At 38.9% G+C, this 23,493-nt stretch overlaps 1 protein-coding gene across 1 annotated transcript in view; it reads right to left on the bottom strand.

Annotated features, from left to right (window-relative positions):
• The window catches only part of LOC306667255 (immunoglobulin lambda-1 light chain-like), a 759,848-nt gene that overhangs the window by 724,419 nt on the left and 11,936 nt on the right, over positions 1 to 23,493 (bottom strand). The gene's annotated exons all lie outside the window — the stretch shown is intronic.

The raw sequence follows: 23,493 nt of genomic DNA, 5'->3' as shown, positions 1-23,493 counted from the left end.
AGATCTGGTATTTGGGAAATCCTTAACAGATTCAGACATTGGCTCAATGAGATCAGGTATGTGTGGGGAAAGGAGGTTTCAGGAAAAGCAGGAAGATTTCCTGTGTAAATACCTAACACAGAGGAAAATTCTTCAAGAGCAAGATGTGAGAGAAATGGAGACCTTAAATTTGTACTTGTTTCAAATAGCAAAATGATACTTTTTCCTCTAGATCTCAGGTTGAGGCCAGAACACATTTGCATGTTTGAATCTCATTGTTTTTTATTATTTTTTTTTAATTTACCAACTGCGTTTTCATTCATTGTACACAAATGGGGTACATCTTTTCAATTCTATAGCTGTGTATGATGTAGATTCATACAATGAGTATAATCATACATGTGCATTGGGTAATGATGTCTGTCTCATTCTATCATTTTTCATACCCCTGCCCCTCCTCATCTCATTTCCCTCTATGTAATTAAAGTTCCTCCATTCTTGTCTCACCCCCTATCCCCCACCCCCATTATATACCATCATCCAGTTATCAGGGAAAACATTCAGCCTTTGGTTTTTTGGGGTTGACTAATTTCACTTAGCATGATATTCTCCAATTCCATCCATTTATCTGCAAATGCTCTAGTATTCTTCTTTATGGATGAATAATATTCCATTGTGTATATATTCCACATTTTCTGTAATCATTCATCTGTTGAAGGGCATCTGGGATGGATCCATAATTTAACTATTGTGAATTTAGCCACAACAACATTGATGTGACTGCACTGCTGTAGTATGCTAACTTTAAGTCCTTTGGGCATAACCTGAATAGTGGGATAACTGTGTCAAAAGGTGAGTCAGAAAATATAGCCTGTTTAACAAATGGTGCTGGGAAAATTGGAAATCCATATGAAGTAAAATGAAATTATACCTCTATCTCTCACCCTGCACAAAACTCAAACCAAAATGGATCAAGGACATAGGAATTAGACCAGAGACCCCACAACAAATAGAAGACAAAATAGGCCCAAGTCTTCATCAGGTTGGCTTAGGATCACACATCCTTAACAAACTCCCAAAGCAACAAGAAATCAAAGCAAGAATCATAAATTGAATGGATTCGAACTAAAAAGCTTTTACTCAGTGAAGGATACAATCATTAAATGTGAAAGAGGAGCCCTACAGAGTGGGAGAAAATCTTTTCCACATGCACTTCAGATGGAACCCTAATCTCCAAAATTTATAAAGAACTTACCAAACTTTACACCAGACATACAAAGACCCAATCAATAAATGGGCCCAAGGAACTGGACAAAAAATTTACAGAAGAAGATATAAGGCAGTTAATAAATAAATGAAATGTGTTCAACAATCTCTGGTAATTAGAGAAATGCAAACTAAACAACTCTAATATTTCCTCTTACTTCAATTAGAATGGCTATTATCAGAACACTATAATAGATGTTCGTGTGGGATTGGGGGAAAAGGCACACTTTACTTTTGCTGGTTGGAGTTTCAATTTGGTGCAGTCACTCTGGAAAGCATGTTAGAATCCTGAAAGTCCATGCCCAGCACATGCCCTAAGTGGTTGTGTTAGGTGGTTCTCTCACCTGCCCCCTGGTGGCCAGTCCCTCTGGCTGCTGCATGTCCAGGGCATTCTTGTTTCAGGTGCAGATTCAGACAGGACCTACCTCTCAGGCCCAGGATTCCTCCAGAGGAGGAATTTCATCTTCTTCATGTGAATGTGATCAGTCTCATGACCAGGAAATATTGTGATCAGTCTCATGACCAGAAAAGATAGGCTCAGATTACACAGGAAAATATTGACAGGTGTATTAGGAAGAGGAGGTTCAAAAACCACCTGAGTTATCTCTTCGTATTTCTCTAGGGTGGTGAATATCATGGAAATGGTTCCAGGGCCTGGTGCTCAGTGACACCAGACTCAGGAATTGACCCTTCCTAGGGTCAGGTGCAGGTGCAGAGTCACCTTGGGTGAGTGATGGCTCCAGAACCACAGAAACAGACAGGAGACCATTTTCCACCAATGCTTATTCAGACCCACTGTGATCTCCACCAGGTTTCATCCTGGGAATTCAGAAGGAACATGATACACCCTTTATTCTAGGAGTTTCCACCTTCTGATTGGGTCTGTGCTTTGGACGCACCTAGTTTTCAGTCTAACAAACTGTCCCACCTACCAGATCCTTGTGTGTTGTAACCCTGTTTATTCTAAATCCAGAAGCCTTTTTCCAAATTCCAAGCACCCAGTATTGACCATGCACTGCAATGCACAACCGTGGCAGGGAGTACTCAGTTTAATACAGTTCCTCGTCAGAGCAAATCTGTGCTTGTTTGGGAGGGAAATATATTGTTTTTGCATTGTTTTTCCTCTTAAACATGGGTGTCATGGCTACAGCTGCAGAAGTCCTCTTGGGGCTTAAGAAAACCAGAAAAATAACGTAAGGTTAAGATAGGATGGAGTTTGGAACAAACGATGAAAATGACCCCAGATCTCACAATGAATTGGTGGGTACTGAGAAACAGGAATATTATAGCTTAGACTTGTTTTCTTGGAAGAGCAAAATAAGCCTTCATGTGCTCATGAATCTGTTTTCATGCATATGTTCTTGCATTAAAAAAAAATCTGGGACCCCCTTGGGAAATAATGAGCACAAATATATCAATTAGATAAAACAATGTTAGTGACTATATACCATGCAGACATAATGATAGGCAGATAATTAATACGGTGATTATAGAAATGAACAGGAAGCCTTTGATGTAACATGGGGCTGGTAATCTTCCTGCAGATGTGTCCCTGGTGCTGCCATCAAGACTGGTGAGAAACAAATCACAGCATATATGTGGGGACAATGGAGATCTGGAAGTGTGGGAAAAGTTTGGGTGGGATGTGGGATGAGGGGAGAAGAAAGTGGCAATGTGAGGGGACCAGGACTGTACCTTTGTGGTCCAACATAACATTATTTCTTAAGGAGGGTTTTGATGGCAGGACAAATGCACAATCAGAGCAGTTGATGAGCAAACTTCCAGGAAATAAGCTCAGTTCTATGGCAGCTGGGTAGCACATTTTGATCCTCAAGCACAGGGAGAGGGAGATGAGGCACAGTGGGTTCCTCCAGTCACTGCCCTGCTTACCTGGGACTTGATACACTCAGAGGGTGGTTGCTGGTTCCTCTCCTCTACCCTGTACCTACCATGCATCAGGGTGGGAACTTAAGATGCAGCCTGTACCTCCTGTCCTGGGACAGGTGTTGAGTGTCCTCTACTGCCTGGTGAGTGACACAGCAATGTTTTCCTCGACCAGCTACAGATTCTCTGACCTAGGGGTAAAGAATATGGGCAGTGTACTTCATAGAAAGGAAAAGAAACTGTGCTGAGAAAGGGAGTCACTATTGCCTGTTCACCCTGGGAGAAGGTGAGAAGAGCAGAAGTTTTAGACTCCCAATAATCACCTCCCCTAGAGGTACAAGTGTTATTTTATGCTGGGAAAGGGTGTTGAATAATCCCCAACCAAAAGTTATGGGTCCTGAAGCACAGGGCTTCTTCCTGTGACTAATCAGCTGCCTGAAAGGGGCATTGCTACCCTTAACTTGGGCATAGGCAGACTATTGGAAGTGTGTCCAGCTCCCTGTACCATTCCCAAAGACCAAATTTTCAGATTAGAAACAACTACAGCTGTCATTTCATGGATATTTAACCCAGACCTGTCCTTGAATTATCACTTAGGCTCTATGGATTTGTTCACAAATGTCATCAATTGATAGCTCAGGACCTTTTAGCATAAAAGGCAAATATAATTATCACTGATAGGTTTTGCAGTAAATGATATTTTTTTTTTCCTGTGTGGTCAAGCACGTCCACAAATTAGACGTCAGTTTATATGCAAGTCTCGTAGGCGTACTTAGAAGATTTTGTTTCTTTTTAAAAATGTCACCAATCTCCGAAATTTATAAAGAACATACAAAACTACACAAAAGATACCAAAAAAGCAAAAAATAAATGAAACGAAGAACTGGAGAATTTATAGAAGAAGATATAGAGGCAATTAATAAATATATAAAAAAGTGTTCAACCTCTCTATGAATTAGAGAAATGCAAATTCAAACAACTCTAAGACTTCAGCTTACTTCAATTAGAATGGCTATTATCAGAACACAAACAATAATAGATGCTGGCATGGATGTGAAGAAAAAGTCACACTCATACAATCTAGTGGGGTTGAAAATTGGTGCAGCCACTCTGGAAAGCAGTGTGGAGAATTGCCAGAAAACTTGGAATAGACACACCTTTTGACCCAGTTAAATCACTCCTGGCTTTATACTCAAAGGACTTAAAATTAGCACACTGCATTAATGCAGCCACATCAATGTTTACAGCAGCTCAATTCACCATAGCTAGATGGTGGAACCAACCTAGATGCCCTTCAACAGATGAATGGAGAAATGAATCAAGGTGCTTGGCATGAAAGTGGCACTGGAAGTGTGTCATAACACAGGAATTGTGGTTATATTTGCAACCACAAAGTCTGTGGTGTGATCAAGCGGACCCCAGTGCTGTGGTGAAAAGTAGATCCAGACATAACTCCTCACACAAAATTTCTGGCTATGAAATATTTTCTATCCAGGTGTGACTGACATGCACTGATGGACAACAGGAGGAGATACACTGGTACTTGCTCTTACCTAGGAACTCACTGTCAGTAAGTTCCCCAAGAAATTGTAATCTGTGTAATTCTCAAACTGTCTGCCTTTCTTTGTCAGTCTTATGGAATCTTGAGCCTAGTTCTCTTATACTGTGGCTGGATTGTTCTTGAAAAACACCACATTCATTGGTATCCTAAAACAAATTCAGACAATGATGTGCAACATCTCTGTAAGTATGTGTTTAATGCTTCCTCTATTTTATTGAATATATGTTGGATAGAAACAGCAAAGATGACTTGACCAGAGGCTACAATAAGGTGGAATTGAAATACATGTCCTTCTTGTGTTCATTTAGCTAAAACATACACTGCAGAGATTTATGCTGGGAGTCATATTGTGTTTGTGTGTGCACATATGTACGTGTGTGTGTTTGTGTACTTGACATGGGGTCTTGTTTTTCCCATGCTGACCTTGAACTTCTGGGCTCAAGAAATCCTCTGGATGCAGCCTGCCAAGCATTAGGACTAGAGGTGCCCACCATCATTCCTGGCTGTATAATTTGTCTGAAAGGATGTAATTTTTTTCATCCTAGTGATAGAACCGAAGGGGTGCTTAACCACTGAGTGACATCCTCCACCCTTTTTATATTTTGTTTTAAGACAGGATCTCATTAAGTAATTTATGGCATTCCTAAGTGGCTGAGGCTAGAGTTCAGCTCCTGATCCTCTTGTCTCAGGTTTCTGAGCCATTGGAATGGCAGGTGTGTGCCACCATGCCCGACTAAAGAGACCCGTCCTGACAGGCCTTCTCAACTACAGCAAGAGGAAACTTCATTCTTAAAGTAAACTAATTTGAGATGTACAGCTGTTTTCATGTGAAGCAAACTGTGTGATCACAATATAAACATCTGAACATCTGGACACCTCTCTGATATAGAATTCTGAAATGAACATTATTAATGGCATTTCCCATGTGGGGTATCTATGGAGCAATGAGTGAACAAAGGGAAGGCATGAAAATAAGGCATCTGTATCCAAGCAACTGTCCTATGGTTTCCTGGTAAACTTCATATTTCTCTGAAAATTCATTCCAATTTTTCTCCGATTTGATGAGTCACAAAGTTGTGTTTTACTACATTTTTTGCCTTCCTCTGTCCTTGATAAAACTGACTCTGAAATTTGAACATAGGAGAAATGGAACCACTAAGAAAATGTTTCTTCCTTATGTTTCTCATGAAAATTTATGAAATAATCTTTAGTCTCTGTATTTTCAAATTATTTGGCTAATACTAATTTAATTTCCATATTGGAAATAGTATGAGCATTATTTTTTGGCGAGTAAGATGCAGTACACATATATTCTCCTGTTTGTCTCACTATCAATGCAGTTAAAAATAAAAATCTGCCCAGAATGCTGGCATACCTGTATTTGAACCCTGAAATACGGGTCATAGAAGGGAAGATAAGGAGACAGGACACTGAAATGCCATTTATCAAGGGATGAGCTGTCTGCTTGGTCTTTTTTCTCCTTGACTTGGACTCCAAAAGTCCTAGCAATGAAAGCATCTCCATATGATACAGGATATGAAACCCGATGTTCAGTATTGCATCCTGAGAAGTGTGACTCCTGAGGCTCAGAATAGGACTGAGAAATCATGTTTTGTTTCCTTTGTTTTCTGACAGTCCATTTTCAAGACCCAGCCTCCAAGACATTCTGCCCCACTGACAGCAGTCACAGCAGAAGGAAGAAGGACCTGTTCTTCTTCTTCTAGGAGTGAACTCACAAGAAGATGGCATGAAATTCCCTGGTTCCTATCTTGTCTCTTCTTCGAACTCCGTCTGGACATGTGCACAGACACAGATGTGTTCAGCAATAAAAGTACATATTGTTTAACCAGAGCCAGAAGGGAAAACACAACAGATAAGGTAGAAGTAAGGAGGTTGTTGAGAGGGATGAGGTTGGGAAAGCAACTACCTGGATCACTTTTCAGCTTTTGGTCTCACCTCAGTACTGCAGACACATGGATCTGATGCTAAAGAAAATGAGAAGACTAAAAACAGGATTGGATGGTAGTCCACAACCAGTTCCTAGGTGGGAGAATTCATGGTGTATACACCAAGTAAATGCAAGTAGTTATGCAAACTTGTATTAATTAACCTGAGATAGGCTCCATAACCTACCTGTGGAAAGTTACAAATTGTATCCTGAATTCTACTTGGCACATTGCCTGTATGCAAATAGGATTTGAAAAAGATGAAGAGTTTTATAAAATAATGTTGGAATGCCTGACATAGAGTGCAACTATTTTCACACACAACAAATTAAAGAAACCTCAATATTCTTGTGAAAGACAGTCAGGAGATGGCAGAGTTGATGCATATCTCTGACAAAGGCTTTAGGACAGTCATTGCAAAACACATCCAAGAAATAAGGACAACACTTTTGAAGTAAATGGAAGTCTAGAGAAAGACAGGAAGGAAGTTAAAGTTTAAATGTGAACTGTGTGGAATGATTATGGATGGAAACTCTCCTGGAAAATAAGAAATGAAGATTAGATGCTAAACAGGTGTCACCCTAATGGCCTCATGATATAAAGTAATCAAGGGAATAAACAGAAGGGAAAATTAAGAGAAAAATATCCTCCCAATTAGAAGATATTAAATCAGTAACCTGTGGGATAATCATACAACCTATTTTACAGGAAATAAGTGTCCTCAAAGGAGAAGAAATTCCAGAAATTATAGTCTAATATGTAGTTCAACAAATACAATTAAAACCACATTTTTAAAAAGTTCAATAAATGTCAGTGCAGGACCAGGAAGAGTACCACACGCAGATTCATTAAATGCTGCTTCTTGTTTTCAGGAAGTCTTTCTAGAGCATGGAAAGTCAGCTATATCTTCACAGTTAGTAAAATGTCGGATATGCAATGTTCCCTGGAGATTGCATTAGAAAGTGTTCTTTTCTCTCCTTCACCCTGCCCCTGTCATAACACAAACTCAAATCTCAAAACACCTCTCACTCTCCCAGTTGTTCACAGCAACACTGGTGAGCTTTTTATCCATGGATTGCAATACTTCTGTAAAAATGCCCCTGGGTGTCTTATTTATTATGCTGAATGAGAGATTATGCCCTTCTAAAACTGGACTGAAATGTTTTTAAAAGAATCACAAACAAGGGTATCAGTACAGGGTAATAAGGAACTACACAGATCTGGAATCATGTACCACACTGAAAAGTGTTCAAAGACTTAGACCTGAGAAAGCCAGATCCCCAGTGTGCAGTGAAAGCCATCCTTTAATACTTGTATAAGTCTCAATGCCTGTGGGTTGCACTGATGGGCCTGGTAAGAATGAAATCAGAATGGGTGAATGGAGCTGGTTAAAGAAACAGGTCATTATCAAATCATACCCTATCTAAGGCTGTGACCACTACACCCTCCCTAACCTGGTATGTTCTCTGCAGAAAGTTCACCAAAAATTTGTGGGTTGTGAGTTCAGGCAGAGGTGGTGCTATGCAATTAGAGAGAGAATAGTGTGTGTCTCATGAATGCTGAGTAGTGTGACCAACTCCTTCCTAGAAGTGTTCCTATTCAAATTCATTCTGCTTGTTTGGGATATTGGAATAGATAAACATAGTCAATATTTATTATCTTCTTTGCATTACAAATACTTCTTTTATCAATCTCTGACACTGCAAATACACATGCACACGCGCGCACACATACACACACATATATATGTGTGTATATATAAATATATATATATATATGTAAAAATCTTGGAAGCCTCTTTGGGTATGATACATTTCACAAATATTAATTTTTAAATTATCAGGAAATAAACCTGAATTGTTTTCCTTTCTTGCACTGAAAAGAACAGGGACTCAGAATCATATTAGAAGTAGAAATAATTTTATAAGAAAAATATAAATCAAGATAGGGTGAAAGGAGCTCCTATTTTGGTGTTAGAATAACATCTCCCAGAATCCATGAACAAAGATAATAAAAAGATAGAGATAGACCCAATGCTGTAGCCCTGTCACCTCATGCTGCTATGATGAAGCTCATGTGGAAACCTGGACCCTCTCCCTTGAACCTCCAGCAAGTCCAGGGCTGAAGCAGGAATCAGCTGGAAAAAAGGGACAGATGCAACTGAAGTAAGAATTGCTAGGAAGTTCCAAGGAGAGGCGAGAATGAAGTCTTAGCTCTTAGCCATGAAATTCCCTGGAGGAAATGGCAATACACTGGGTCCTGAGTACCCTATGGTGTTGAAGAGTGAAACACGGGTAGGCATTTTGAAATGTGAAATTTCAAACATTCAAATCGTCATATACAAAGTAATCATTTTCACATATTTTTAAAAATATGTCCGTGTATAGTTTAATTATTGAGGAGAGCCTAGAAGGATGTTGAGGCACTTTGAAACTTCATATTCAGAAACACAAAGTGCAATGGAAGCTATAGAAATGTATTGGAGTTGGCATTCAAAATGTCAGGAAATTGGTTTTTCCTTGTTAACACTGGAAAAGTTCCAGCAAGGTGACTGATGTTGATTACCATCCAATGCTGTCTGGAGCCTTCATCCATCCATTCAAAGAATTCTTGAAAATATAGTCAAATACAAATGTGAGTGTGTGTGTGTGTGTGTGTGTGTGTGTGTGTTTCTAAACTTCTCATTATGCATTTCTTCATCTCCATCCTCATTACTGTGGCCAACTTACAATGGTTTAACCTAAGATTTTTCAAGTTTATTACTATAGGACAGCAATATGCATTCAACTGAAATCACACTTTCAATCTTCAATTTTGATCTTTCCCAGGCTAGTTTCACGTGAATTAGAACTTGATTGTGGTTTTGGGAGTTGCAGCTCCAGTAAGCCTTGCAATCATTAGGTCAAATAACCTATACTCTGTATTTTATGGTGTTGATAAGCAATAATGTTCAATAGATTAGGTGTATAAAAAGGATTTTTGAGTTGATTTTGGATTTACAATGAGTTCTCAAGATGTGACTCCACAGTAAGTTGAGGAGCATATATCTGCATATATAATTAACCTTTTTCTGACTGTGGTTCCACCCAGTAATTGGGTTGCACATCATGGAAATCATACCCATTGAGAATCCCTGAGGAATGTGATTCTCACCCTCCAATTGTCTCCATTTTTGAGAAAAAGAGTCATTTAATTAAGAGACCAGGTGAATATTCCCATAGAGGTTAAAATTCAGGTCCATTGACTGGGGGAGTTGTGATTCTGTAAAAGAAGAAGATGCCACTCTTATTCTCTCCTGCTTGGTGTAATTCATATGGGTTTAGAAATGAGTGACATTAATGAAAACCTGCACTTATCCCTGACTCATTCACTGAGTAACATCAATAAGAACATGTTTCAGTTGAACTTCTTTCCAGAAAATGCAAACAAAACAAAACAAAAAAGATCTCACACAAGACCACCATGACTTGGATAGGGTAGACATGAAATTAATAAAACAGTGTCATTGAAGAAAAGAGCACCAAGGCAGGCCTGCACCATGGAGGGACATGGAGGCATTTACCATGCAGAATTCCCTGAGAACTGGAGGAATTGTACCTATAGGCATGTATTTGACCCTCTCTTTCATCAAATAAAGGGATAGAGAGACCACATCACACAGAGCAGAGTAAGCTGTCACTGTCACAAGAATCATCAACATGGGACTACATTTAGTCATTATTTCAGCATGGGACAGGAGGGGAGCTGAGTGACACTAAATTTCTAGTCCACATTGTAGGATGCAATCTCTGCGTAAAGTTGAGGAACACTCTCCAGAGCAAGAAGGAGCTTGTGTGCTTCGTGCAGGTTTTGGACTCACTTCCCCTTAAATTCAGCCCACTGTGTAATTGTCACTGCCTGTATCAAACAGCAATAATAATCAGCTTCATCCTCCAGTTGGAGCCCAGAGGTAGTCAGAGAGGATGTGTTGCAAGAGAAGTTGCCAGAGAAGTGAGTAGTGCCTTCTGCTGGTGCTTATCTCAAGATCTCTCATCTATAAGGTAACAATTCTGCCCACCCCAGGAAACACCTGCCATGGTTGTTTTTCTTGGGGTCTCCCCAGAGGCAGCCTTCTTTGTGCCCCTCCCCTGTGCTATCTGTGGTAGCACAGGCAGAATCAAATTCCATCAGTATGTCTGTCACTCTCAGGCCGCTGACCACATGCTACATGGACCATGCAAAGGTCACTTTGAAGGAGTCTCAGGAATGAAAGGGTATGCACCACCCATGGCCACATTCCTGACTGATTCTGCAGTATCATTCTGGGATGTCCATTTCCAAATATTGACCATTTTGTATCAGTGACTGAATGTGTCTCAAAACTGAGGATCATGGAACCTACACACCTTGTGTAGGATAGCTACAAGGAGCTGAGGGCACAATTGGAAGTTTAGATTTGAAAATAGGTCCTTTCTATCTAAACAGGATATATTTGTTAATTTATGTATTCTCAAAAGTATTTTATTTTAATTGTATTGTTACTAGAAATTGAACCCAGGGAATTCAACCAATGAGAACCATCCTGAGCTCTGAGCTCTTTATTTTATTTAGACAGGTTTTCACCAAATTACTTAGGGTCTCACTGATTTGCTGAGGCTGACTTTGAACTCATGATACACATGTCTCAACCTCCCAAGTTGCTGGGATTAAAGTCATGTGACATAATGTCTGATAAATATTTTATATATTAAATTAATATTTTTATTGTGGGGTGCAGTGTGGTATTATTACACATGTATACATTTTTAAATGAGTAAGTCAGGCTAATGAACAAATCCCTTACCTAATTTTTAAAGCAGCATTATTGAGGTGTAACTCACAGGTCAACAATTCACCCATTTGAAGTATAAGCTACAATGTCTTTTACTGGGTTCAGTTCTGTGCCACCATCATCACAATTAATTTTAGAGTTTTTTCTTCACAGAAGAAGGAAACTCCATGATCATTAGCTGTCTTTCCCAATTGCTCTGTCTTTCAACATATCCAGTCACTCTTCCTCTCTGTGAATGAAATCACTTATCCACTTTTCATTTCTATGTGATTCTCTACTCTGAAATTTTAAAATCACTTTTATGTGAGGAGAATATTTAGGATATATTCTTATATTCGATTTTGAAATACATAATGTATTTGTGTTAACTATAGTCACCACACTATGCAACAGACCACTAGAAATTGCTCCTCCTATCTGACAGAAATCTTGTCCCCTTTTACTAACATCACACTTTTATCCTGTTCCCTATGCCACCTCATCCTTGCTGTGAAACCATTTTACTCTCTACTTCTGTGAGTCTTTCTTTTATATATTACCCATATAATTGAGATCAAATGGTGTTTATCTTTCCGCACCTAGCTTATTTCATTTAGAATAAACACCTTTTATTTTTTCTATAGACTTCATAATTACCTACATTCAATTCTAATCTACAAAAAGCAGTTATTTAAATTATTTTCTATCTTGGTTTGATTCCATCCTATCTCATTATATTAGCATGATCCACCTGATTTATCTCAAGGATATAAAGTAAACACACCACAGGAGTGACAAAAAGTTCTCCATTGTCTGAAAGTACTTTAAAAATGTTTTCTGTCTGTATTTTGCATGACCTGTGCTTAAGATTAATTTAATTTTCTAAATAAAAATGTCATTGTTGTTTCCAGATTCCATTTTGAGTCCAGTGAGCACACACACACACTCTTTTCAGACTAAATTCATATAATAAACTTTAGACAGTATTCATGGAACATATTTGTGACCACCTAGGAAATAAACCACAGAAGGCAGACTGGAGGAGACACCAGTACATTAAAAATATCCAAAGACCCAAGAGTCTTCTACTTCTACCCTGAGTCTCAAGCCTACTCTTCAAGATCCTGTGACCCAAACAGGATACAAATACGTAGACAAAATAATTCCAGACGAATTCTCACTCTTGTGTCTCCAAAAGGAGAAAGAGAAATCCTCATGCTCTGAGAAACTTTGGGATGTGCATATTTTCTTCTCTTTGAGTTTTTCTCTTCTCCAATGCACTTGATCCTGACTTGGGACATTATTCTGCAGTCACAGAAGTGACAATGGAGGCTGTAGGGCTTTCCTTTCTCTTTTGAGGAGCTGATTTTACAAGACAGTGTCACTTAATTCCACCATGTTTGTTACTCTATGTCCTCTTAGTACTTGGTATTGTCCTGGCCTCTGTCACCTGCTGTGGGCAGAAATGCAGAACAACTAAATTCCCAATCTTCTTTACAGAAGACTGGAAGGGAAGGCGTGAGGACCCACACGTATTGGGAAGGTTGTGGAAAGAAATGAGTTTTGAAATATCAGCCTGCAACTCAGGCTCAATTCTGAGCTCCCTTTGTATCAATCTGATCAAAGGGAGAAAGGAAAGAATAGAATAGGGACAAGAGTCAACATGTAGATTGCTACCTGCACCTCAGCTGACCCTTCAAGTATCACAATGAAGAAGGATGCAAATATCCATGCAAAACGTTTCTACATTGATACAATGTCAAAACCACATTCCACAGAAAGCTGGTTTAGTGTAAATGTGGGTATAGTCTGCAAAACAAAAATATAATTTTAAATAGCTTCATCATACCACAACATATAATTAGACATATCCTGTATAAAATACAAGACCTCTAGGTATGTGAAGAACCAGGAAAGTCTCAAATGATATTAGAATAACAATGAACATATATCCTAATGACTAAATAGGAAAGGTGTTATCTTAATTGGGAGTATATTGCAAAGACTCTACACGAAACATCAAAAAAATATTACAATGAATTAGATTAAAAAAACTCTAGACTTTTATTTTTCTTTATTTTATTAAAATCTTTTTTATATTTACAGGCACATTTTGATTCATTATAGATAAGTGGGGTACGACTTTTAATTTCTATGGTTGTGCACAATGTAGATTCACACCATTCATGTAATCATACCTGTATATAGGGTAATACAGTCTGTTTCATTCTACTATCTTTCCATCCCCCACCCCCTCCATCCCATTTTCCTCTACACCATCCAAAGTTTCTCCATTCTTCTCTTCCCCCATCACTCCCCTCGTTATGTATTATCATACACTTATCAGTGAAAACATTTGGCCTTTGGTTTTTCTGATTTTGAAAAAAAATACTATTAAAGTACCTGAGAATGAGTGGAGAAACAAAGACACAAAGAAACATGCAGATGCTAATTCACAATAAGTGCGTTCTCCTAGGGAAGAATAATCACTCTACCTTAGGTAGAGGGGTGGGAAGGGAGGGGGAGGGATATAAGGATATGAAGGATAGTGGAGTGAAACAGACATTATTAACTCATTTACATATATGACTGCATGACCAATGTGATCCTACATTATAGAAATCAGAAAATTGAGAAATCATACTCTTTATGTATGATTTGTCAAAATGCATAAATGCATTCTACTGTCATGTATAACTAATTAGAACCAATAAAAAAATTTAAAAAGAAGTTTGGAGTGAACCACAAAGTGGCAGCACCAGATATAAGAACTATGTTAGAAGAAATTAAGAGAAGATTGATCTCTGAAGAATGTGAAGGTAGTGATATTCAAGTGATAGCAAGTAAATTGTCCCCTCTTATAAAACACAGAGGGGGAAATTTTTTGTTGTTGTTCATTGATCACAAAGGACTTCTAGTTTTTAGTGTAGCTTATTAGAGCTTTCACATCATCACACACATTTAAAAGTGAAGTCCACATACAACAAATTCAACAAGTCCTCTTAGATTCATCAGAGAATCAGTGATCACCTCACAGCTGACCCACATTTCTCTTTTGCATCAGGTAGTCCATTCTCCATATGGCAACTATAGAACTCTTGAAAGCATTAGTCAGCTCATGGAGAACCTACAAAAGAAGTCTTATTGGCCAGTTTCTGTGTTCATTTTGAGACCAGATTCTTTCCCTATTGCACTTCCTTGAATGAGCCCTGATCCTATTCTTCAGCTCCCTCTCTCTGCTCACACCCTCTTACCTCTGATCCTGCCTCCAAGAATTCCTTTCTGCTCTTCCAGATACTGAGGTGGTCCTGGACCTTTCCTCCCTTAGTTTATAACTCAGGCTGATTTCTGAGATTCATGCTTTTATCTCCAAAGTTATAGTTCCTTCCCTGTGTTACTGACCAGAAAAGTGCTCCAAAATATTTTCCTGAATGAGATCCTCCTTTTAAGTACCCTCATCACTCTTTGGCATTATCTCCAGGACATTGATTAAAGTTTACCTTTGAAAAATGTTTCATTGTTCTGCAAGCATGCCCCCACACTTGAAGGAAGAAGACTTGGTCAATACTAATTAATTCCATGTTCTAACCCCACCCTTGCATCATCAGGAATAACTGGAAATCTATCACAGAGAAAGGATGGAGGAGAAGAGCTCTTCATCTGTGCAAGGGTCTCCATTCCAAAGGACAAGACTCTAATAGCCTCTTTCTCCAAACCAGTCCCATGTCAGGAAACCCATATCAGGGAATTTCTGTGCCACTCTCCTGTGTCCCAAGTCAATGCCAACCTCAGTCTTCTGCTCTTACTCTGCTTCACATTCTGCTTGCTCTATCACATAATGGAGGGAAAAATTTGTCCGTTTTTTCAGACTGATGTGAAGGAAAGGAATAAGATTTTGATGTCCTTAGGTTCTGCAAACTAGGTAGGATCAGTTACTGAGAAATCAGCCTAAGCTGATCCACATGTTCAAAGAATTGTTGGCTGTATTTTTATGTATAAATCACTCAGTTAACCATTTTAATAGGAATGCTAGGCAGAAGTTGGTTGGGGTCACTGTTGAAATCATGAACTGTTAGGAAGCACAAGAGGGAGGAGGGGTATACACACAAGACATTTCTCCCTTCTTAAACAAAAGAATCCTCTGGGGACAAGCCTATACTACCGAGAGACAGTTTACCTGCAGGGCACATCCTGGACAAGGTTCATGTGTCTGAGGGAGGAGATAATCCTTACTGAGAACAGTCTCAACTAACATTCTGACTGGTGCAACTCACTTGACTATGATGATAGAAGGCTAAGACTTCAAGAAAGACAGAGTCTTTCCCTTTGTCCTCATTCCCTCAGTAATGTCCTCAGATTCTCTCAGTGGTTGTGCCTTCACCAACAGACACACTCATGAAGAGCAGAACAGAGATGTTGACTCCCTCAAGGTGGATATGGGGTTTATGCAGAAGTGATTCCAGGCAGGTCTACACAATGTGGGAATAGGAGACAACAAGAGTGATATTTCCCTAAAAACTACTGGGACTGGATCAAACAGGCATCTTCATAGTGTACTGTCCCTAATATAAGGGTGTGAAAAGAGTTCCACATTCAGGTCAAAATCACAAGGCAAAGAACAAATTGTTATTGTCCTTAGACAATAAATAAGAAATTTTGTTTCCTTTGGCACTCCATAGTAGATGAAAAGTGAAAGTGAATGAGAACTGAATTCTTAGGGCCCTGTCCATGAAGTCATCTCTGTGAATGCCTAGGAAGCAACTTCAGAGTGATGAGGAGTGTCTGAGCCCAGGACAGGTTTTACACCTGCTTCCCCATGAACTTGGAGTCCTGGGGCAATGTGTCTGCTGCGTGTTATGAACAGCAGTAATGATCAGCTGATCCTGGGGCTGAAGGCTAGAAACGGTCAGAGAGGTTGTGTGGCAGACTTGGAGCCAGAGAAACAATCAGCTATACTGGAGTGATGATTCTTTGGTGCCATAAATCAGGAGTTGTGGGATGCTTCTGGGAGATTTTTATCAAAGGAGACAGACCTATATTTCTCAATATCATTGCTTGCGGGGGCGCCTGGCTCTCCTCGCAGTGCTTGACAGAGTCCCACTGAAGGATGATTGCAGAGACTCATCCTAAAAGGATTGCATGCCAGATGTATACCCTCCCTAGTTTGGATGTTATTCTGTGGAATTTTCCTAATAATATATTACTCACTTCAGTCTGGGGATCTTGCTAGAGGTGATGGGAATAATTCTACAAATTTCCAGATGGAGACAAAACACATGTTGAAATCCTGTGATGTTAACCTCACTACAGAAGAATGTTTTTATTATGTTAAAAATCAAACACTGCGTTTACTGTCACAGCCATAACCTGTTGAGGCACAGAAACTTATAGATAACAATGTTTCCCCAAGTTCTAAGCATAAAGAACCTCCCACAGTAGCTACTAGATATGGACCAGCTTATTTTATCAATGACAAGCCCTGGTACCCCCCTAAAGGCAAGCCCTTAGAGAAGGTAGATATAGATCTCCCCCTGTCTCCTACAGAGTGGTTTAATCCAGATGATGGTTTTGTTTATGTGTGGTGGTAAGGTAAAAGAATAAGGTTTCACAACATTCCTTCCTTCCTACAAAGAATACGTCACCCCTATAATAATTGGTACACAATAACCATTGGGACCGCTGCCCTCCTGTAGCCCTTAACTCAGCAATTTAGATATTAACCAGATGGACCTAGTAGAGATGGTCACATGACATTATTTGTCTATCGCTTTACTGCAAAAAGTAATAAGAATAGTCTTAGGTCATATGGAGTTTAGATATTAAAGAAATAAACATTGTATTAACTCATTGACATAGTTAGATATTCTTAAAACAATTGTGATTAGGTAAGGATAATCTGTAAGGTTACTGTTTTCTCATAATCTTTTGGTAAAAACAATTTCTGCCTATGCTTTGGAAACTTCTTTGATTTTTATTAATCACAAGCCTGTCATCAAAGCCTGAAAAAAATGTATATAAACCCAGCCTTCCCCAGAATAAAGTGGGATTGATTGCACCAGAACTAGAGTCTGTGTCTTTCATTCTCTATCCATCACAGATGGTGTCTCCCTGCGCCCCGTTGCCAGTGTGGAACCCATGGACTCCTGCTAGGGCTGGACCCCGGCAATTGCTGGCTACAGCACAGGAGATGGTGTCTGTCTGCCCTGGAGACCCAGAGGCCTAGGCAGTTGAGTCCAAGCAGACTGGGACCAGGAACTTGAAAAGAGAGAAAAAACGCACTCTATTGTATCTGTGTTGATCCTACATCAGCCCAAGATGGACAAGATACAACAGTAGTCCAGGTGTCCCTGGGTCCATTTCCTGGAGGCTTCACCTCTACCCTGAGTGAGGAGAGTGTGGATAAGCAGAAACCAGGCCATGGTGGTTATGCCCCAAGAGTGCTGCCTCCTGAGACCCCAGCACTGGGCCTGGATCCCCATACCTCTCTTATACCCTCCCTTGACTCACAGGAGGGAGGGGCCTCCATGAAAGCCTCCTCCCCTTAACCTTAGCTGCCTTGGACTCTGGACAACTCTGCCTCCCTGGTTAGAATACTTAACTGATGGGATTAAAATTGTTGATGTGCATTTTCTCTGAATCAGGCAGATGGATCCCGTGACAGTGCCCATGAATTAGAGCCCCTTTGAGATGTAAAACTTCCTAATCGTGGAGATTTTATGGATGGTGCCTGATGATTCCCATTACTTCTCATGCTGTGTGGGATGTCCTTGAGCACATAGTATCAGAAAGGCTGGATAAATTCAGTCTTTCCCCTTCTCAGGAAGAGGTATGACCATACATCCTCAATCTGCTCAACATCTGCTGGCTTTCTCATTTAGGGTGTGTGTTCAGACAGTGCTAAGTGCTCTGCCTTGGGGAAAAAAATTGGCTGGAATTTGATGAAGAGACCTGGTGTTATGAATAGGTCATCTGAAAAAAAAATGGTGCAGTACATAGTACAACATATTTAGGACTGGCACTCAGGTACTTTAGAGATAATCATGGTAAGCACCTGTTTGGACCTCATTACTGTTCTTGGTAAACCACAGGAACTGCTCTTCCTACTCCAGTTCCTCACTGTTCCGTAGGTGACTCATATGGAGGATCAAAGTCTGGGAAAGGCAGAGGAATGGAGTTGGTAATCTGGCATGCTTCCTCTCCTCAGTCCTACCCCTATCTCCTAATCTCCAGCTCATTGCAGGCCTCTGGTCCCTTTTACTTCCCTCAGGTGCCTCTTCCTTTATCAAACATTGTATTATTGGCCCACTATACTTATAAATAATGATGGTGTTTGTTGTTTTCTATTCGTACATGCATGAAATATGACAATATAACTTGGCCATTATCACTCCCCAACACTTACCCTCTCCTCCTGTGCCTCCCACCTCTGGTCCCTTTCCTCTACTGATCCTTTGTTATTTTTCACTAGATCGACAAGGCCCCCCACCCTACCTTTTTTTTTTTCTCATTTCCTCTCTAACTTCCACATATCAGAGTAGACATATGATCTTTGACCTTCTAAGTTTGGTTTATTTTGTTTTATTTCCTTCCATTTTCCTACAATGGACATAATTTCATGTTTACTAATAAATAAAATTATATTGTGTACATGTACCACATTTTCTTTATTCATTCATCTGTTGGTGGACACCAAGGTTGGTTCCATAGTTTGACTCTTGTAAATTTTGCTGCTATAAACATGGGTATACGTGTATCACTATAGTATGGTGACTTTAAATCTTTAAGATAAATACTGAGGAGTGGCATAGCTGAGTCTTATGATGGTTCCATGCCTAGTCTTTTGAGGGACTACCATAGTGATTTCTATGCTAGTTGCACCAATTTACCCTCCTACTAACATCCTCCCCTGCATTTATTACTCCTTGTATTCTTCATGACTGTCATTCTGATTGATATAACATGAAATCTCAGTGTAGTTTTGATTTGCATTTCCCTAATTTGTAGTGATGTTGAACATTTGTTGACCATTTGTATTTCTTCTATTGAAAAGTGTCTCTTTAGTTTGATTTCCTATTTATTAGTTGAGTTATCTGATTTTTTGATGTTAAGTGTTTTTGAATACTTTATTCTAGATACTAATTCTCTCTTAGAATAATAGCTCTCAAAACTCTGTCCCTGTAGTGTGCTGATTTTAAGTCCTTTGGGTATAGGTCGAGGAGTGGGATAGCTGGGTCAAAGGTAAAGAATGATAAAATTATGGCATTTGCAGGCAAATGGATGAAATTGGAGAATATCATGCTAAGTGAGATAAGCCAATCTCAAAAAAAAACAAAGGATGAATGATCTTGCTGATAAGCAGATGATGACACATGATGGGGTGTGGGAGGGATTAGTGTTAGTGCTAGGGTTAGGGTTAGGGTTAGGGTTAGGGAGGGGGGAAAGAATGGAGGAAGGAAGGACTGTATAGAGGGAAAAGAGGGGTGGGAGGGGTTGGGGGGAAGAGAAAAAATAAAATAACAAAATGAATCAAACAACAATACCCTATGTAAATTTATGATTACACAAATGATATGCCTTTACTCCATGTACAGAGAAACAACATGTATCCCATATGTTAAAAAAAAAAAAAACTCTGTCCCATTCTTTAAGTTTTCTCTTCATATTCTGAATTGTTTCCTTTGCTGTTCAGAAGTTTTTAAAGTAGATGTGATCCCACTTTTCAACTCTGGACATCATTTCCTGAGCTTTAGGGATGCTATCAAGAAAGTCATTTCCTGTGCCTTTATCTGTAGTGTTGATCCTATATTTTCTTCAAGTAGTTGCAATTTCTGGTCTAATTCCTAGGTCTTGATTCACTTTGTCTTGATTTTTATGAAGGGTGAGATATAAGACTCTAGTTTCATTCTTCTACATATAGATAACCAGTTTTCCCAGCACTATTTGTTGAAAAGGCTGTCTATTCTCCAGTGTATGTTTTTGGCACCTTTGTCAAGGATCAGATGACTATAGATACATGTCCAAACATTTATGGTCTGACTCTGTGTCTTCTTCTCTGTACCATTGGTCTATGAGTCTGTTTGTATGCCAGTGCCTGCAGTTTTTGTTAGTTTAACTCTGTAGCATAGTTTGAAGTAAGGTATTGAGATGACTCCAGCATCAGTTTTGTGGTTTAGAACTGCTATGGTTATTCTGAGTCTTTTCTTTTTCAAAATGAATTTTAGGACTTTTTTTCTAGTTCTGTGAGGGTATGTAATTGGAATTTTGCTGGGGATGCAGTGAATCTGTATATGGGTTTTGGTGGTATATGTGCCTTTTCCTTTGTCCTCTGACTTCCTCTGGGACAGAATTATTTTCAGCCTCACCATATGCCCAGATCCAAACTCTTAGAATTCTTTGTTTGCCCCAGGGCAGCCTGTCCCAAGTGAGTGTTCCTGCAGCACATATGGACTCAGATCTTTGAAAATGTAACAATTGAAAGCATTCGTATCTGTTCATACAAGTGAATGAAAAAAATGTGGATCAGGAGAAGATGATACACTTAACAAAAGGGTTCAAAGAAAGAAGGTGTGTAACAAAATGTGCTCCATGTGAGTTGGTAATGGCTAAGGGGAGATAAAAAATTCCCATTTTTGAATATGTGGGAATAGAAACTGGGGTCAGGAGTGCTTTAAGGGTCCCTCCCAGTGACCTCTGTCAGGGTGTGTATATTTGTCACACAGGACACAGCATCCTTTTTCCTGTAAACTCTGTGCACCTAAAGACCACCTCAACTCACAGATATGCATCTTCTTCAGGAAAGCTCTCCACCATCTAGAGGAGGATGCTTAATCTAGTAGGTTTTTCTAGATAGAGTTGGGTTTGGGGATATGCAATGATCAAGTCTGGCAGTTCTTTGACAGAATGCAAACAAGAAAGTTCCTTATATATGAACACTCATTAAGCATTCCATAGAGCCCAAGCATTATGAGCAATTCTTCAATGTCATTATACACACCACATGACAAACATGTTCAAGAACCTAAGGAGAGGTGATTGATGGCCATGTCAAATTGGAATGAGCTGAAAGACAGTACCTGGACAGAGTAGAATGAATGTGTGCTTGGGGCATGAAATGTTTTAGTAACAGAGACTATGGTTCATGTGTGTGTTTCAAACATTATAAGGTGCACTCTTTGTTGAGTTGATTTAAATTACAATGCCTGTCATTGTATATATTATTAAAAGTGGTAGTGTGTTTATGACCTACTCAGAACCCTTATGTAGTCATGTGAAAGCAGCATCTTGTGTCATTTTCTCCTGAGACCTTGTGTATAGTTTCTTGGGAACATTCCAATTGCCTAGGCACTTCGTGAAAGAAGCAACTTCTGATTTTCATGCCTGTTTCATTGTACCATATCCTATTGTCACTGTGAACAAATTCAGGGTACCCATGCTGAAGAATTGCTGTTTCTCTTAAACTTATGGATTTTTGTTCATCCAATAATCCAGGAAATAGAAGTAATAAGTTCCATCAACAACCACAAAATGATCAGTGAATAAAACATGATTAATAACTACAAAGCTAAAGAAATAAAATATATGCAGATAAATTCTCAGAGCACTATTGTTGATAAGGAAGTAAATATGATGGTTCCTTCAACAATAGCAATGGCAAAATGACAAAACACCTCCATGAGATGCATTGGAAAATGAGTGCTCCCTAACCCTTGAAATCTATGAACCATGAATGATCATTGTTCTGATATGCTGAGCTCCTATGACTTTGAACAGTAAAAGCCTGTGGGTATTTTTATTGGTATTTTAATTTTCAAATTACCTTCATTATTAATGACCTTTCTGTTGTCTTTTAAAAAATATTTATATAGAAATGTTGGTGAGCCTGTACTATGTTTTACTTAGGCAACAGGAATTTGATGTATTGTTCTATAGTACTGTAGGATGAATATGCATAAGGCTAATGCACTCTATTTTAAGTGTTTTTATTAATACATTATAGTCATTTGTAATAATGAGGTTCACTTAGACTTATTTTCTCCATTTCTATCCATAGTACTTCCCTTTCCTTTCCCTCCTCCTTCTTCTTGGCCACTTCCCTCTACTTTATTGGTGTTTATTCTATTTATTTATTACTTTTTAAAAATTGGTCCATTATAGTCATGCGCAAAAGTGGCTTTCATCATGATCTATTTATCCAAGCACATAGCACAATTTGGTCAATTCCATTCTGCAGATGTTTCCCTTTCCCCCTGTTCTCTTTTATAATTGCATGAAATACCCCTTTTTTATTCTTTATTTCCCTCTAGCTTCTGCTTATGTGATAAAACACTGACCCTTGACTTTCCAATAATAGTTTGTTGCACTTAGCATCATGTTCTGAAGTTCCATCCATTTACCACTAATTGACATTGCCATTCTTCTTTATGGATGACTAAAACTCTATGCCGTATTTATACCACATTGTCTTTATCCATTCATCTGTTGTTGAGCACCTAGGCTGATTCCATAACTATGTTACAGTGAATTGTGCTGCTATAAAATTCAGTATATATGTTGATTGTACTTCTTTTGGACAAACATCAAGACTTGGGATAACTCTGTCATATGGTGGGTCCATTCTTCATGTTCTGACAAAACTTCATACTGCTTTCCAAAGTGGCTGCACTAACTTGCTGTTCCACCAACAATGTGTAATTTTACTTTCCCCCACATCCTCACCAACATTGATTGTTATATGTATTCTTGAGGATTGATATTCTTATTGGAATTAGTTAAATCTCAGTGTAATTTTAATTCCATTCCTTCAATGCTAAGGATGTTGACAGTTTTTTCATATATTTGTTGGCCATTTGTTCTACTTCTTTGAGAAAAAACTCTTCGGCTGATTTGCACATTTATTGCTTGCAGTATTTTTGAAGATAAGTTTTTTAAAAATATTTTTTCTATACTAGATATAAAACTGCTTTCAGAAGAGCACCCAGCAAAGATTTCCTCTGATTCTGGAGCTTTTTGTTCAAAGTCTTCATTGTCTCCTTAGCAGTGGAAAAGAAATCATCGAACAAAGACATGTC

The sequence above is a fragment of the Sciurus vulgaris genome (genome assembly GCF_902686455.1).
Source record: "Sciurus vulgaris genome assembly, chromosome: 8".
Classification (NCBI taxonomy): Eukaryota; Metazoa; Chordata; class Mammalia; order Rodentia; family Sciuridae; genus Sciurus; species Sciurus vulgaris.
Note: the sequence above shows the minus strand (reverse complement) of the source record. Positions and strands in the feature narration are given on the sequence as shown.